This window comes from Vespa velutina, chromosome 9 (genome assembly GCF_912470025.1).
Source record: "Vespa velutina chromosome 9, iVesVel2.1, whole genome shotgun sequence".
Classification (NCBI taxonomy): Eukaryota; Metazoa; Arthropoda; class Insecta; order Hymenoptera; family Vespidae; genus Vespa; species Vespa velutina.
In genome coordinates this window covers 1424773-1440128 of record NC_062196.1, presented here as the reverse complement: position 1 = coordinate 1440128, position 15356 = coordinate 1424773, and the positions used below count along the sequence as shown (strand labels likewise).

Below are 15356 nucleotides of genomic sequence, written 5' to 3'. Positions count from 1 at the left end.
ATAAATATCAATATCTCATTTTTAAAAAGAGATAAAAATATTTTATTCTGAATATTATCAACAGAGGAAAAGAATTGCTTCTTGGAAAATGAAGGTAGCGCATTCTAGCGGCCGCGTTAGTAAGCATAAGAAACATAAGAAAATACTTACGATATTATTTTAATTTGTATCGTACTTTTTTTTTTTTTTTTTTTTTTAATTATACACTTTATTTAATCATTAAAATATTTATTATTATTTAACATTTATAATTGGGAATATACCAACAAAACCAATGAAATGATTAAAATATATGTGCATTAATTGTACGTTTAAAATGTATGTACATTAATATTGCATTATAAATTATTTATTCATTAAACTTATCTATTTTGCAATTTGTTCTGATAAAAAAAGATCAAAAATTCACGATAAATCTGCGCAAGTTCTCGTATCTTCGTTCTTATTTTTTTCTACTATTCGTAGATACTAAAATAAATTTCAACATCATAAAAGTTCTGTGAAGCGAGAGAAAAAGAAGTATCTTCCGGGTTTTAATCTAGTACCTCTTTAATCGTCTCGTTCCCTTTTTCATCCCTTCACCACGGTCGACCTTCACCGTTGCGTTGATAACCCGATGGAATAATTCATTTTCGGCGGAAACTCCGAGTCTCCGCTTGCACGCTTCGCACGTTTACCTCCAGTGGCCGTGGCCATCCACTTCCGGTTGCACCGGACAACGCGCGAACCGTAAATCGCAGAAGCTCGGATATATATGTGTTCCTGCTAATCAAGTCTCTGATGTATCGTATATCGTTCTCTCTCTCTCTCTCTCTCTCTCTCTCTCTCTCTCTCTCTCTCTCTCTCTCTCTCATTCTCCAGTTTCAAGCTTCGTCGTCCAATAACGATACGCGGCGATCACCCCAAGCTACGCTGTGCGACATAAAACTCAAGAAAAAGTAACACAACAGTTCGTATGCATAAACCATTATGTACGTAAATATGTATATATATATATATATATATATATATATATATATATATATATATATATATATGTAATAAAAGAAAAATGGATCACAAAAATATTCGGATACGTATTGAAATTGAATAACTTTTTACATACTGCATAAAATGATCTGAATTTTGATATAGATAATAAAAAAAATTAATATCCTGTAAAAAGTACATGAAAAAGAAAATAATAATTTGTTTGCTTTTATTATGATACAATTCTATATATATCACATATAACTTAATAATTAATTTTGTATCTATTAAAAATTCCACAATATTTTATTTATCCTAAAAAAGAAGTGATTTAATCCCGAAAAATATTTGTATGTTTCTGCAACGCATTGTATATGTATGTACGTAAGTATATAGGATTCATACGTTAAAATAAAATAAATGGGTAGATAATTAATTTATTCGAAAAGTGTACATTATACAGATTCAAGAGAGAATAATTTCTCCAATATAATAACAGCGTTTATAAATGTTAATAGCATTTATTACATATGTTTAATCTTATTTCTACAATGATAGCGTCTATTATTTTTACTGTTCAAACATATCCCTGTAATTCCTATATTAAAGGATTCATTAAATATTCATGGTTTTTTTCTGAATTATTTTCCATACGAAAAATCAGATTATCTGCCGTTAGGATTATCGAAGGGAAAGAAAAATATATTATGAGCCCGTATTTGTGTGGAAACGTCCAAGTACCTTTACCAACGTCCATTTCCGAGATCTCCACGTTTGGTTAGTTTAATTACATTATTCCCATTATAATCGAATTCATATAGGTTTATTTAACAGTACTTTGATTTTTGAAGCAGTGTACTTAATCAAGTTGGTCTATAGATGATGGCATACATTCTGTTATAAAATTTGTTGCTTGATGAGTAAATTTATCATTTCCTGACTAAGATAGTTTGCATTCAAGTAATTAGACCCCTTATTATTCTTTGAAATATGCAAGTCTCCATCTGTTTTTAGGCGGATTCCATTAAATCTAGGATGATTTCTGCAACGTTTAAGTTATAAAATATAACATTCATGATATTTAATGGAATTATAATTAATAAAAGGTAATATCTTTGAACATATTTCTGATCATTAGTCTAGTATTGATAAAATATCTAATTAGTCATTAAAGAGGAGATGGAAATGTTCGATATAAGGAAGAATCGTTTGAAAGATTTCCTTAAGAAAAGATTTTTCATTCGAATATTGTAACTTAAAGATTTGAGTAGGTTTCATTACAGAAACCGCATAGGAGAAGGAATTTTTGAGAAATTGCTAAAGTAATAGTGATATAAAAAGTTAGCTAGACGTTCGTAACAAGTTCCGACATTGGGTCTAACTTGTCAGACTTCGGAACGGTAACCGGAGATAAATGGAGGCAGATTATACATCATATGAGATTTCTCGCGCGAGTATTATCCATCATTGGAAGGAAATAAATGATTCTGATATTTCTCTTATTAATGAATAAGTCCTTTTAAGTAAGCGACGTGGTATTAGAAATACACGCGGTTTATCCATTAGTTTGATTATGCAATATTTATAAAAAATTAATTTCTTTTAATTGCAAACTTGTTATAACATTGTACATAATGAAAAGGATAGGGATAAAAGGAAGTATAGAGATGAAATTTTTCAATAAATCAAAATGTCGTAACTTACGCGCAAATAATTGTTGTAAATAATGGCGATTAAAACAATGATAGCGATAAAAGTTAGAAAACTCCATCCTTGCCATCCATAAAAAGGAATACTTGAATGAAAATCGGATTTCCTTGCACAAACACCCATTGCTATTAATTTATAATTCGTATATTTGAATATTTTCTGAGATAACAAATTTTGCGGATGATTTGTTGAAATTTTGTTATTATTTTTTTTTCTTTTAAAAAACGAGAGGTTATTTTATCGCCGAAAGCGTGCCATGTTATTGATGTTACTATAGACACTAGGCCGTGGCAAAAGTAATATTGAAAAAAACGTACCACTTTTACGACGACGAAGATGACCGCTTCTATTGTTTTTCGCAATCGTCAACTCTTGAGAATATTTTTACTTTAGATAAAAACAACTCGAGCTTTCGAGGGAAGGAGCAAAGAGAAAGTATTATGGCATCCAGTTCTGGTGACGGTGATTCCTTTGGTGTCCAGTATCCGAACAAACAAAGACGTCGTTTCAGAAACCACACGTTTCGACAACTTTGATTTCAAAATAAAAACGTGACAATTCTATTATATTACTTATCCTTATTTGTATCGAATATGTTCTTTCAATCTAACAAGATCACTGTTTCTGATTCATAAAAATTTATTTTCTTTCGCAGATTCGACTAGGATGTATCATTCAGTACGTTGACGAAGGAAACAATACAGGTGCGTGCGTTTATAACAGATTCGAAGTATCCAGGAGCTATTTACTCAACGGAAATTGATTCTGTGTATACCGGAAACGAACTACTCGACGAAACGTTGACTCTTGGACGCACGCGACTCTGCGTTCTCGCGCGTAAAACGCTACGGTTTGATCCCCACGAGCGATTCCGCGATGCGATTCATCCCTACTAAATTGTTTCATATCCGTTAGTTTATGATTCCTAGAGTGGTCGCTTATTGAAATCGCATTCCGAGAAGTTTTCGAGTAATCAATACGAAACCATCATCGAAAGATTTTTGACTTCCGTTCTATTTGTTTGATCTTGTTATAATGAATTAAATTCAAAATTCTTCCTTTCTTTCATTTTTCACTTCATTATTTTTATGCCAAATGAAATAATTCACTTTCTCACATTTCGTTTTTCAAAATAATTTTTTTAATTATTAGAAAGTATAGTTAAATGTTCTAGAAAGTAATTTATTTTTTTTTTAAGCAAGGTTCACAAAGTAAATTTTTTATTTTATACGTTTTCCAACAAAATGATTACTGTAGTAATAGAAATAATTCAATTAATTGAATAACAAAATCAGGAATAAATACATATAATGCTGCCCGAGTCAGATTTTAATTACAAATTTTTTTATTACTTCCGTAAATACTTTTTCTTTACATTTCAAGAGAAAACGAAATATTTTTTTGTTTGTATAAAAGGAGCCTTCTGTAGTAGACATATATGTGTACACATAGTATTTTGTGAATATATTCGACACATTTTTAGAATAGAAATTACAAAGAATTCTCGTAAAAACTCGTGCATGATGTTTATTCACATGAATGAAGGGTGCCGAGAAGAAATGCGTGGATTTTAAAAATACGATATATATATATATATATATATATATATATATATATATACACATATATACATATATATGTATGTATTTATGTATTTATGTATATATGTACATACTTAATGATTTTATAATTAACGACTTGGTGAGGTTTCTAAGTAGAGGACGGATTAGGAAGAAAAAATGTTTAACGATAACGTGAAAAACGTGATTATGTGTATATACGTGTCTCTTATTTTTTTTTTTTTATTGGTCATTATCGTTGCATATTTTCAAGTAGATTTATGCGATTCGTTACGTATTTTTCGTTGATATCATTGAATTTTACATAAGTAAGTCATTGTCGATTATTATCGTTAATTAGGGATATAAAATACATAATGAAATTTATAAAATTTGTAAAAACGCAGAAAAATTCATTGCGTAGTTATCAGGAAAGTATGTCGTATCGAAAAACAAAGCTCGGTCGTAAATTGAATTTCATGAATTTATGCACGGCGTAGTCTGTGTTTCGGAATGGTAAGCAAAAATAATAAAGCGCAACTCTCACTGATAAATATCGAGCCAGGGATTCGTTTTCGAACGATGAATTTTAATGGATTTGGTAATGCAATTTCGTTACAAAATTGCGATTAACTTTCGATGTTTCGTGTTACATCCGAGAAACCGAATTTTATTTAACGTATATGCAAGATCATGTTTTATTCTTTCTCTTTTATTTATTTTACAGAGAACGGAACATGGAAGTGGATAAATCCTGTGCTGGCATAAAAATTCTTCAAAAAGAAAAAAAAAAAAAAAAAACAAAAAAAAAGAAAAATTAAATAAAAAACAAGAATGTTAGACCGCGCGATATGTGTTTTTATTCGCGTTAACATTTATGTAGTAGCGGCTTATACTTTCTGTTTCGACCGGTACATAGATATATTTATGTACGTGTGTACATATTATTTCAAGTCCTCATTATATGTTTTATCAATGTAACACGCGAATTCACCACGGGGTAGTAATAAGTATTTTTAACATTCACGTACTAATTATTATTCGGCATACACCTAGTTACGATTTGTTGCTAACGAACGTTCTATCGAATTACCACGTGTGTACGAATTAACGAATATGCATGTTATTATGGTGAAATGTCCAATAATCGATCGGTACGTACCAGTAATTTTTACTGGATTACGAATTCATTTCGTAAAATAAAGTTAAAAACTACGTTTCTCTTTGGTTAAAATTATCGACGCTTGACGTACCGTATAAGCGAATTTTTACTTTAGCAAGGCAAACGTCGTCTAGTTGAAAAAAGTTTGGAAATGGAGGACGACGTCTCTTCGAAGTTTCCAAGTCCATTATACCAAGATCTTAGCAATAAATTTACAATACACCATTTCCGGTGTCGTTCGCTTTATCGATTCGATCGAATGTTTCCAACGAATTCCCAGCTAAATTTGCATATATCCTAGGACGGTGCTCGAAATTCCGTATAAATTTTAACGAGATACTCACGCGAGTACATTCTCGAATCGCACGTTTTAGAATGACCGTCCAAATACAGCATTCGCGAGCTGCTGAATTGCGATGGGTTAGTTGAAATATAAGAGAAAATTCTTTCAATTTCTTCCGTAGACTTAGTTATTTACGTTAGACGTAAATATTTTCTAAAATTTTTTTTTGTTATTGTGTTTCATAGACGAAAGATTAGATTATTCAATTTTTATTTTGATTAAGATATTTTTCATTGAATCGTTCCTCATGTATTACCTAGAATTATATATGTATACTTTGGAATAAAAAATTAGAAAGAGAAAAAACTTTTCTTCTTTTCATTAATTTCAATTTATTTTCCTTATCTTATAATTTAAATGAACTTGTCTAAATATCGCGCACGTTACGAAATAAACGAACGAAAGGTATCGATGTATTTCATAACAAAAAACATCTTCGAAGATATCATCGAGATATGATTGTGTTCCAAGAAAGCGGGCATGCGTTCTTTTCCACTTATGTTAGTATCGATGGTAAAAGAAACCGACAGCTGTTACAAACAGATTGAGACGAAGTTAGAACATCGGCAGTTTCGAATGTTAGAAGACGAAGAAAGAGAGTATCGTATTATCAGGCTTTCGACGAGAAAAATAGAAAAGTAGTAGAGATAATCAAGGAAAAGTATCGATTCTCGATTAACTCTGGAGGTATCGATAATCTGAGTTCACCAAATAGTACGATTCTTAGTACCGAATGCCTCTTTGGGCTGTTCTCTTACATCAGAACTTCGAAATTCTCGAACTTTTTAGCTAATACTCTTTAGTTATCGGTTATTGTCAGATTTCTGTGTGACTCTATCGAGTAGTTCAGTTTGCATTAGAAGAAATAGTCTTTTAGATTAGAAGTAGAGAGTTGCTTAATCTTTTCATATTGTTAATACGTCTTCTACGCGTATAATGCGAATAATGAAGATCCTTTAAATGTTCATTACTTTTACATTTCATTTATTTTTACTTGATTACGACCGAACGAACGGAAAGAATCATTTCCTTTTATCTTGCTCGAATTCGACGAATTGAGATATCGAAGTGAGAGAAGTATGTATTGTACTCACTTTAAGATATTTTCAATTTGAAGCTTTTTAATTGATTTCAACCGAGAAAATTTTTTATCGATCAATCAATTGATGCGATTGGTATGTGAAACTTCAAAGAGAATTCATCCTGCCGATACGAAAGAGAAAGTAAGGATATATACTTCAAAGAAATGGAATAAAATGTCTGTCGAAAGTCGACCAGAAAGGAAGATTGATTACTTTTGCATTTGACCATTCGCAAAGAAATCCCAAAGAAACGAATTATCCTATTTTCAGTCTACCATCAACTTTTCCTATGTAACTTTTTCCTTATCTATCCTGCGTAATTCCATTGGATTTCATTCTTTTAATCGAACTTCGTGTAAACTCAATCATCTCATTGCGGAAATATAAGAGAAAGAAAGGTAAGGGAAAAGGGAGAGATGATGATCGAGGGAAAAGGTATTCCACGTTCGTTGCCTTCGGTTATCGGAATTTTCATTAATGTCCGCTTTCTCAAAATGAATGAGCATCGAAGTGAGAATGCAAAACGATTGGCTTTTCTACGGTTATTATAAATCGTTTAGATCAGCCTGAGTACAGCTCGGTTTTATTGTGACGCGAAGGAACCTCGATGAAAAGGACATCGTGCAACCATTGGAAAATTCAATAAAATTACAAAAAAATTAAATTAAAAATCAAATTCAAATTAAAAAGAAAAAAATCAAATCAAATTAAATTATCAAAAAAAAAAAGAAATTGATAATCGCGTATCATTTGATTTTTATGAAATATATCATCAATTAGATATTTTCTAGAGAATAAAATAACAAAACAAAAGACGAATGATTAATGTTTATCATTCTTAATAAGTCACTAGAAATCAATTTTTTGATTAATCCTTTCGTTCTAATCATTTAATCAATCAATCAAATTACAATCGCCAAAAGAGAAAATCGAACAGAAAACTCTTTTTGAATCGATATTTGGAACTTTAGATTGCTATGCAATGGTTTGTAAATATTGTTGACGAAAGCAGTAAACGAAAGAAGTGAATATGAAAAATGAATAAAAAAAAAAAAAGAGGACAATAAAAATACACGCAGACCATTCTATAACTAGTAGCTACGGTATCGAAAGTTTTCAACTTTGCGGATGAGGTGGGAGTGGGGATGGGGAGGATCATGAAAAAAGCAAGAAAAAAATAATAAAAATAAAAAAGAAAAGGCACAGTCGATATGAACGAAATATTTAGCCACGTGTCATCGATCGTTACATTTTTCTTTTTATTTTTCCACGCGTTTCGACGATTGTAGAGCTTCGTCCGCGTTTCAATGTACGTTCGTTGCCTTCCCTTTTTGCTTTTTCAAAAACAACGAAGAAGAAAAATAAAAGAAGAGAGAGAGAGAAAAAAATAAATAAACAGACAGAAAGATAAAAGAGAAAAAATATCGAATTTTTTCGGTCCTTCTCATATTTCCTCTCCTTTACTCGTATTATAGCACGATGAAATCCATCGATCATTAATCCTACGTCAAAGTTTTAAGAAAATATTCAGGAAAGGGAAAGTCATGGAAATGGGAAAGCAATCAAACGTCAAAATATTTCGTTTAACCTTTCAACTTTGTAAGCACACAAGTAAAGGCAATGGTTTCTGTCATGCCATCCGTTTTCTCTCCCTTTATACTTTATACTTTTCCATCCATTTTTCTTCCCCACCCTTTTTCCATTCTTTTTACGTAGGGGGACCGTAAGTACTTAAAGTTCCTCCTTCAGGATATTCCATACGCTTTTGAAACGCTATAGCTTTTCCCTATAACAGATGAGATAAATTTAGGTTGAAAAAATATTGTCACCGTACGTGGTATGTCCCTTGATTTTATAGCGCGAAACTATCGTCACTTTCGTCGTGTTGCGATAGATAGCGCCTATGTGAAATTTCAAACGCTAGAATATCTTTCGCTTTCGCAGGCACAGCACTTTCCCTTAATCTATCTCTTTCTCTTTCTCTCTTTCTGTTTCCTTTACTTGCGTCACCAGATCAAACGAGATTTTCGAAGGAACGCTATACCGTTTTAGGGTGGACGCGTTTTATTAGGTACATACGACCACATCAAAGTGAAACAGGTACCTAACCCGTGGCATGGAAGAGCTACCATCCGTAAATTTCAAATTCTTTTCCATGGGATTGTGCCAAACGCGTAGTGCGATAAAAATGTTACGAAAAAAAAGAAGGAAGAAAAAACGGAAAAAATCAAATTTTCCTCATTCGCGAGAGAGAAACGGTTATTTTCACGATCTTATTATACAAAAGGTAGAGAATTTTTTCTTTTTTTCATTTTTTTTTTCATTTTATTGTGCTGCACGGAACGAGAAATAGAAGAACGTGCATAGATTTTTTAAAATAAAAAATAATATGAGCATAAAAAGTGTCACGGCTACGTAATAAAGAAGATCAACCTAATGTCCGAAGCAAAAAAAAATAATTCTTTATTGTTGGAAACTGGATAGCGACGAAGCCGTAGTTTACATTTTATCGTTACAAGGCTCATTGCCATAGGCAAAGAACATAATTAAAGTGAAACACTCGGCGAGAGAGAAAAAAAGATTAATAAAAAAGTGTTTGTTTCGTCGTAGAATGACATTGTCGATTCTAAACATTGTCAGGAAGGGGGAGGTGGACAAAATTTCAGTTAAACAACAACGCGATATTGCTTGTTGAATGTTCGTACCTCGTTGAATGTTATGGTGTGAGTACGGAGGAGGCTCGCGCTCGTTGTAAATTCGATCGCGCAAGAGCACGTAATCACGACATAATGAGATGCGGTGACTGGTCTCCAACTTTAATCAGTGTTTAGTAGAAATTAGCCCAGTCAATTAAACGCCTTGTCTGGCTGCGACAGCTCACAGCCAACCCCGGACTCCTCCTTCTCTTCTCTGAATATAGCTTGCGTATGGTAATTCGAAATAGCATCCCCGTGAGCACCATATGTCAACGACATGGAATTAATTACCTCCATGGAGTCCGTACCAACCTCGAAACGTTCAAACCCACCACCAAAGCCTACCACTCCTACACTTCTCCTTCTATTTCGCCCCTCTATATTTCGATTCCGACTCCCTGGTAATAATTTGTCGTTTCTGTCTAAGTGCATAGGCGTCGGTTTATATTTATATAGCATACGAACGAATAAATCAATACCAACATGATTTTTATTATTCGTTCTGTTCCATTAATACTTCGATACCAATAAAAGAAATTCTTGTGCCATCTTAATGAAAGCAATAGCTTCTACCTCATCGTTATCGGATCATTTGAAGAGAGTCTTGAGAGTAGTTGATAAAAAATCGAGCAAAAAAGGGTGAGAGGGCAATTCTTTAGCCGCTAACTGGCACTCCTCGTCTAATAGTCCGTAGGACAGTATCTTCGAACCGAAGGAGAAGTTATTCCGTGACGAATGGCTTTGCCGATAAAACATCTTCGTTTCATTCATTTTCTTACCAGATCAGATAGGCTCGGGAAGAAGCATTCGTGTCTAAGAAAAGGTTCGTTCGTCGAGTATTTAACAAACTCTCTTTTTTTTTTTATAATGGCAATTAGAGTCCCATAATATATATATATATATATATATATATATATATATATATATATATTTTCTTTTATACAATTAAATTGATAAACTTTAACTTTAATTGGCTACGATGAACGAAAGTCGAGTTGAGAAATATTTTATATGTCTGTGATTAATCACTTCGTAACACGAAAGGAAAGGTGGAACGTGGTCTACGTCTTTTCAATTATTTCTCTGAGATATATTCGGAGCTTGAATGTACATACATGTAAGTTGTACTCTGGCGTGGGATACTCACTATACAAAATAATGATGAAAGTTCTTGCAATTGTTTCTCCTATTCGAATGTTGTTTCCACGTTGGAATCATTTTTTATCTCGTAGTAATTATCACGATCAGTCAACAAAGGGTTATATAGATTATAAAAAAAGCAAGCGTGTGTCTACGACTTTGATATAAAATCGAATGAAAAATGACTAACCCTGCGATGGGTCCCACATGTTGTTATAAAGTATATCCTATATAGCGAGAGAATTCTCGCGTGCACAATAACGTATTGCCCTTTGTTATCCCTTCTCAGAGGACTAGGGACTCATGCTCATGGTGCGGTTGACCATTTACCATTCTTACGAAGATCAATTGTGTTTAGTCTCGCACCCTCGTATACGCGAAGCATCCCCCTAAAACCTGTTACGTGCAGACGTGAGCTCACTCCATTGGCACGTTCTACGGCATATGACCTTTCTATCCAACGTTAATGGTGAATTTTTGTGATCGGACACATCGATAAACATAACAATTTATTTTCCCTTTCGCACGTGTCCCTTTCGTTCGTTTAATGGCATTGTTCTTTTTTTGTTTTTCTCTTTTTTTCTCTGCACGAAATAGAAAGAAAAATTAAAAAGTACGATGAGTTTTCCTTTTTTTTCATCTTTTCTTTTTTCTGCTTTGAATGGGTTTACAAACTTGTTAAAAAAATGTTGCGCAATATATTTATTATGCGTTTTGTTATTATATTCATATATCTTTAATGGATTTGACGAATGAAAGGGCTCTTCGTTAATTAGTCGAGTATGTCGGTAGCTCTGAATAGCAAAGCAGAGTTGAGACAAAGACAATTGCCTTAATCGATAATGAGAAACATGAGAGCTTCTCATTAACATATATATATATATATATAAAACATAGGTACCTGTTAATAATGACAACCTTGAAAATGTTCTTTGCTTCCATTATGATAATAACGTAAAATATAAGTTATATTCTAAAACACGATACGATATATTCTTCATTGTAAAGGTACGGCACGAATATAACAACGATTTTAATAAGCAGATTTTATCAGTAGGCAACCAGCCATGTTTTGTTAGCATTTATCGCTAATTATTATCGGGAAATATCGTAATCGTTCGTTTTCTATCGTCTATTAAATCTATTTAATTATGACTATGATATCGATCAGATAAGAAATCGAAACTCATTATTAATGCATTATTTCTATTTTAAAATGTACATCACGAAATTATCATCCACATTTTCCCTCGTTCCTTTGTCAAAATCGTTTGTAATAATCATCGATTAAATTTTTTTTTTAATAAGAACAACACTTTGGTCCTATTATATATATAAATCCGATCTCATGACATTGATATCTTTGAAAATTTCTGGTTAATCAAGGTAACTCGTAATAAACAATTAAGAAAAAGAAAAAAAAAGACAACAAAGAAAGAGAAAAAGACCGTTGTGTTAGTAAATAAAAGCAAAAGTTTTGTGATGACGACCGCACATTGAAGTAATAGTGATAGGTAGGTCAGATGGTGAACACATAGTAACATTGAATCTATTCAGCGATTGTGAGTTGACAATGAAATTAAATAATTTTTCTTATTTAGCGAAAATCGAAGCAATAGAGATAGATAGATAGATAGATAGAGAGAGAGAGAGAGAGAGAGAGAGAGAGAGAGAGAGAAAGAAGGAAAAAGAGAAAGTCAAAGATATATATATATATATATATATATATATAAAGAGAGAGAGAGAGAGAGAGAGAGAGAAAGAGAGAAAGAAAGAAGAGAGTGAAGAGTCTCTGATATGCTTTAAAAGAGGAGCATGCTTAGTTGGGGCTTGTAATGAACTCTCGAGGGCCAACTTGCCAGCCACCCAGTCCTCTCCCTTTCCCTCTGTCACTCTATGAACTACCATGGTGAGTAGCATACGCGCATACAAAGGACAGAATAATAAGACTATGCTCAGAAATATATATATATATATATATATATATATATGTATATATTATATATATAAGATGTATATATATATATATCGGTATATCTGAGAATAGTGATGGAGTCAAAGAGAAAGACGAAAATTGGAAAGAGAATTTTGAATGAATAAAGGAAGATGATATTACGAAACAATAGAATGATTACAAATTAAACATATACATATATGTACATATATATATATATATACATATATATATTATATTACACACATACATACACAATTACATTATGCAACACATTTGATGTCATTAATCAAATCAGCAATTATCGTCTTTGCCGAAGAAGGTCAAAGTCGTGTCGTCATTTTCTATTCTCATTCAGTCTGTATATAATTTAAATATTCATCGTTATAACTAGAAATGCAGCTGTAGTTGCTCGCCTTACTCCACCGAACATTTCGTGTATAAGTATGAAGGTGCGCGCACGCGTCCGCGCATCTCAGTTTACAGACCAATACGTGCGAATACTAGTGCACTTGTAGTTTACTTGATGACCTGGCCTACATCATAGCTTTAATTACGAAGACGAGATAGGGCGCCGCCCTGCGTCACAGCGCCATTGAAAGTTAATCTTCTTCCCATTCCATCCACCCTCTCTTTGCCACCCAGCTCCTTTTGCCACCCGATTTCTCACTCTCTCCTTTCTCTGTCTCTCTCTCTCTCTCTCTCTCTCTCTCTCTCTCTCTCTCTCTCTCTCTCTCCCTTATTCGTAACTCCTCTCAGTCCTAACTCCGCAAGTGGCTAACTGCTCGGTGAATGCCTTCCTGATGGCAATTATCTGTGAGTAAACGCTCGGAATGTTAAATCGGTCGAATCGTTTGCGCATTCTTTCGCCCAATTTACAAGGAATGCTTTAAAATCGTCAGATGAATGAAAACATTGAGATCCTATTATCTATGTCATTTCCTTCTTCTTCTTTTTTTTTCGTAATTTCCGGTTTTACTTGGCCGTAAATTGTTTTATAAATTTTGTTTATGAGAAATTAATTTATAAGCAAATGATTTACAGAACTTCGTTAAATGTCGGGCATGATAATATCGAATGTTATTAAAAATTTGAAGGCGTTGATGAGTCTATTTATTTTGTTATAATATCTTCGTTACTTTGTGTTTTACAAGACGCTCGTACGATAAGATGGACGGCAAAGAATTTAATTTAGCACGGACACGTTTCTTAGTAGGTTAGTCAGCCGTGGGGATTGAAAAGAATTGCTTTGATGCGGCCGAGGTAAAATTTAATTTGAAAGATCCTTAACGAGCCACGGAATATGTTGTTAACTATGATTAGGATTCATTTTTTTTCCTAACAATACACTGAGCTGGAATTATACATATAATTAATTGGAGAATGAAACGATTGTGAAACATTCTTTTTTATTATTAAATTATACATTATTAATTTTTTTTATTCCTTTGTTGTTGCTGTATTTTTTAATTACTGACTTGTAATTTTAAAAACTTTCAATTCATGGAATGGTTTGAAGTCGATGGAAGCTCTTGAAACGTCTGATCAATATCTCAGCTTTCTACTGACAACCAAGAAAATATTTAAGTAATACAAAGCGTTCATATTTAATCATTCAAACTGAAGTTATTTTTATATTTTATTGTTAAAAATATTAATATTATTTATATATTATACTATATTAATTTATTGTATATATCTCGTATTATACAATTTTATAGTTGTTAGTATTCTGAGTAGAACTTGTATCCAAACTCAAGTGGAGTATGGATCAGAAACGGACAATATTGCTAGGATAACTCGGATGATTTAATATTATTTTAAACAATATAGATACACGCAAATACATAATTATTCATGTAAACAATAGGTGACGAACGTTTGATTTTAGGTAATGTACATTTGTACATTATGAACGGGTCAACGGTTTCACTGAGATCACAGCCAATCAGGATATTCGACAGAGCACTAATTTACGAACGCACAATACCTGATCCATAGGCTTCCGAGCAATTAACTTAATTCGCAGTTTAGAGAATAGCCTAATATTGTCGCAGAGCGTTCATCTGTGTTCGTTTTAGTTTACATTTAATCTTTAAGTTATAATAGTTCAACGAATAAGGATAAAATGGACAATAGTAGTAAAAAATTTGACCTATAAGAATCGAAAATCAAAAAGTTCGTAAAAAAAATCTTTTTGTTAATATCTTTTAATTTATTTAATATATCTACATATTATATATTATATACATATATAAAAGAAGAAGAAAGAAAACTAAAAAGGCTGAATATTATCTAATATTAAACAAGTCATAACAGTGTTTTATATCTTTTACATGGATAATTATGGCACGTTAAACAGCATTTTTTAATGGAAATATAATTTTCTTGTTATAATATCGTAATCTTTTATTTAAAATCCTTTGCTGGAATATTTTTTGACATATTATGAATAATTATTAATTAGCGTTAAATTCATGTTAAAATGTAATCAACGATAAATTCAGAATTGGAAAAGTAAAAGATTTGAATTAATATCTATGCGAGGAGTAATTAAATTATGTCATTTCAGTTGTGTGAATTATTACACACCACTATTCAAGTCGACGGTCACTGAAATTTCTCGAATAATATTTTCTCTCATACAACTTTTTTATACCGGTACTCTATTCATTTTATTTTTCTATCACATTAATGTCTCGTTAAAATTTTGATATTATATACCCATATCTGCTATAGAT

At 32.2% G+C, this 15356-nt stretch overlaps 2 long non-coding RNA genes across 2 annotated transcripts; one reads left to right on the top strand and one right to left on the bottom strand.

The window, feature by feature from the left end:
• The first annotated feature begins 1303 nt into the window (after positions 1–1303).
• Positions 1304–5020, top strand: LOC124951674. The gene is made up of 3 exons (XR_007101666.1): positions 1304–3230; positions 3335–3383; positions 4966–5020. It is a non-coding gene; the product is annotated as an uncharacterized LOC124951674 (long non-coding RNA).
• On the bottom strand, positions 1398–3676 carry LOC124951675. The gene is made up of 3 exons (XR_007101667.1): positions 2997–3676; positions 2674–2804; positions 1398–2011 (listed from the first exon to the last, which is right to left on the bottom strand). It is a non-coding gene; the product is annotated as an uncharacterized LOC124951675 (long non-coding RNA).
• Positions 5021–15356: the final 10336 nt, after the last annotated feature.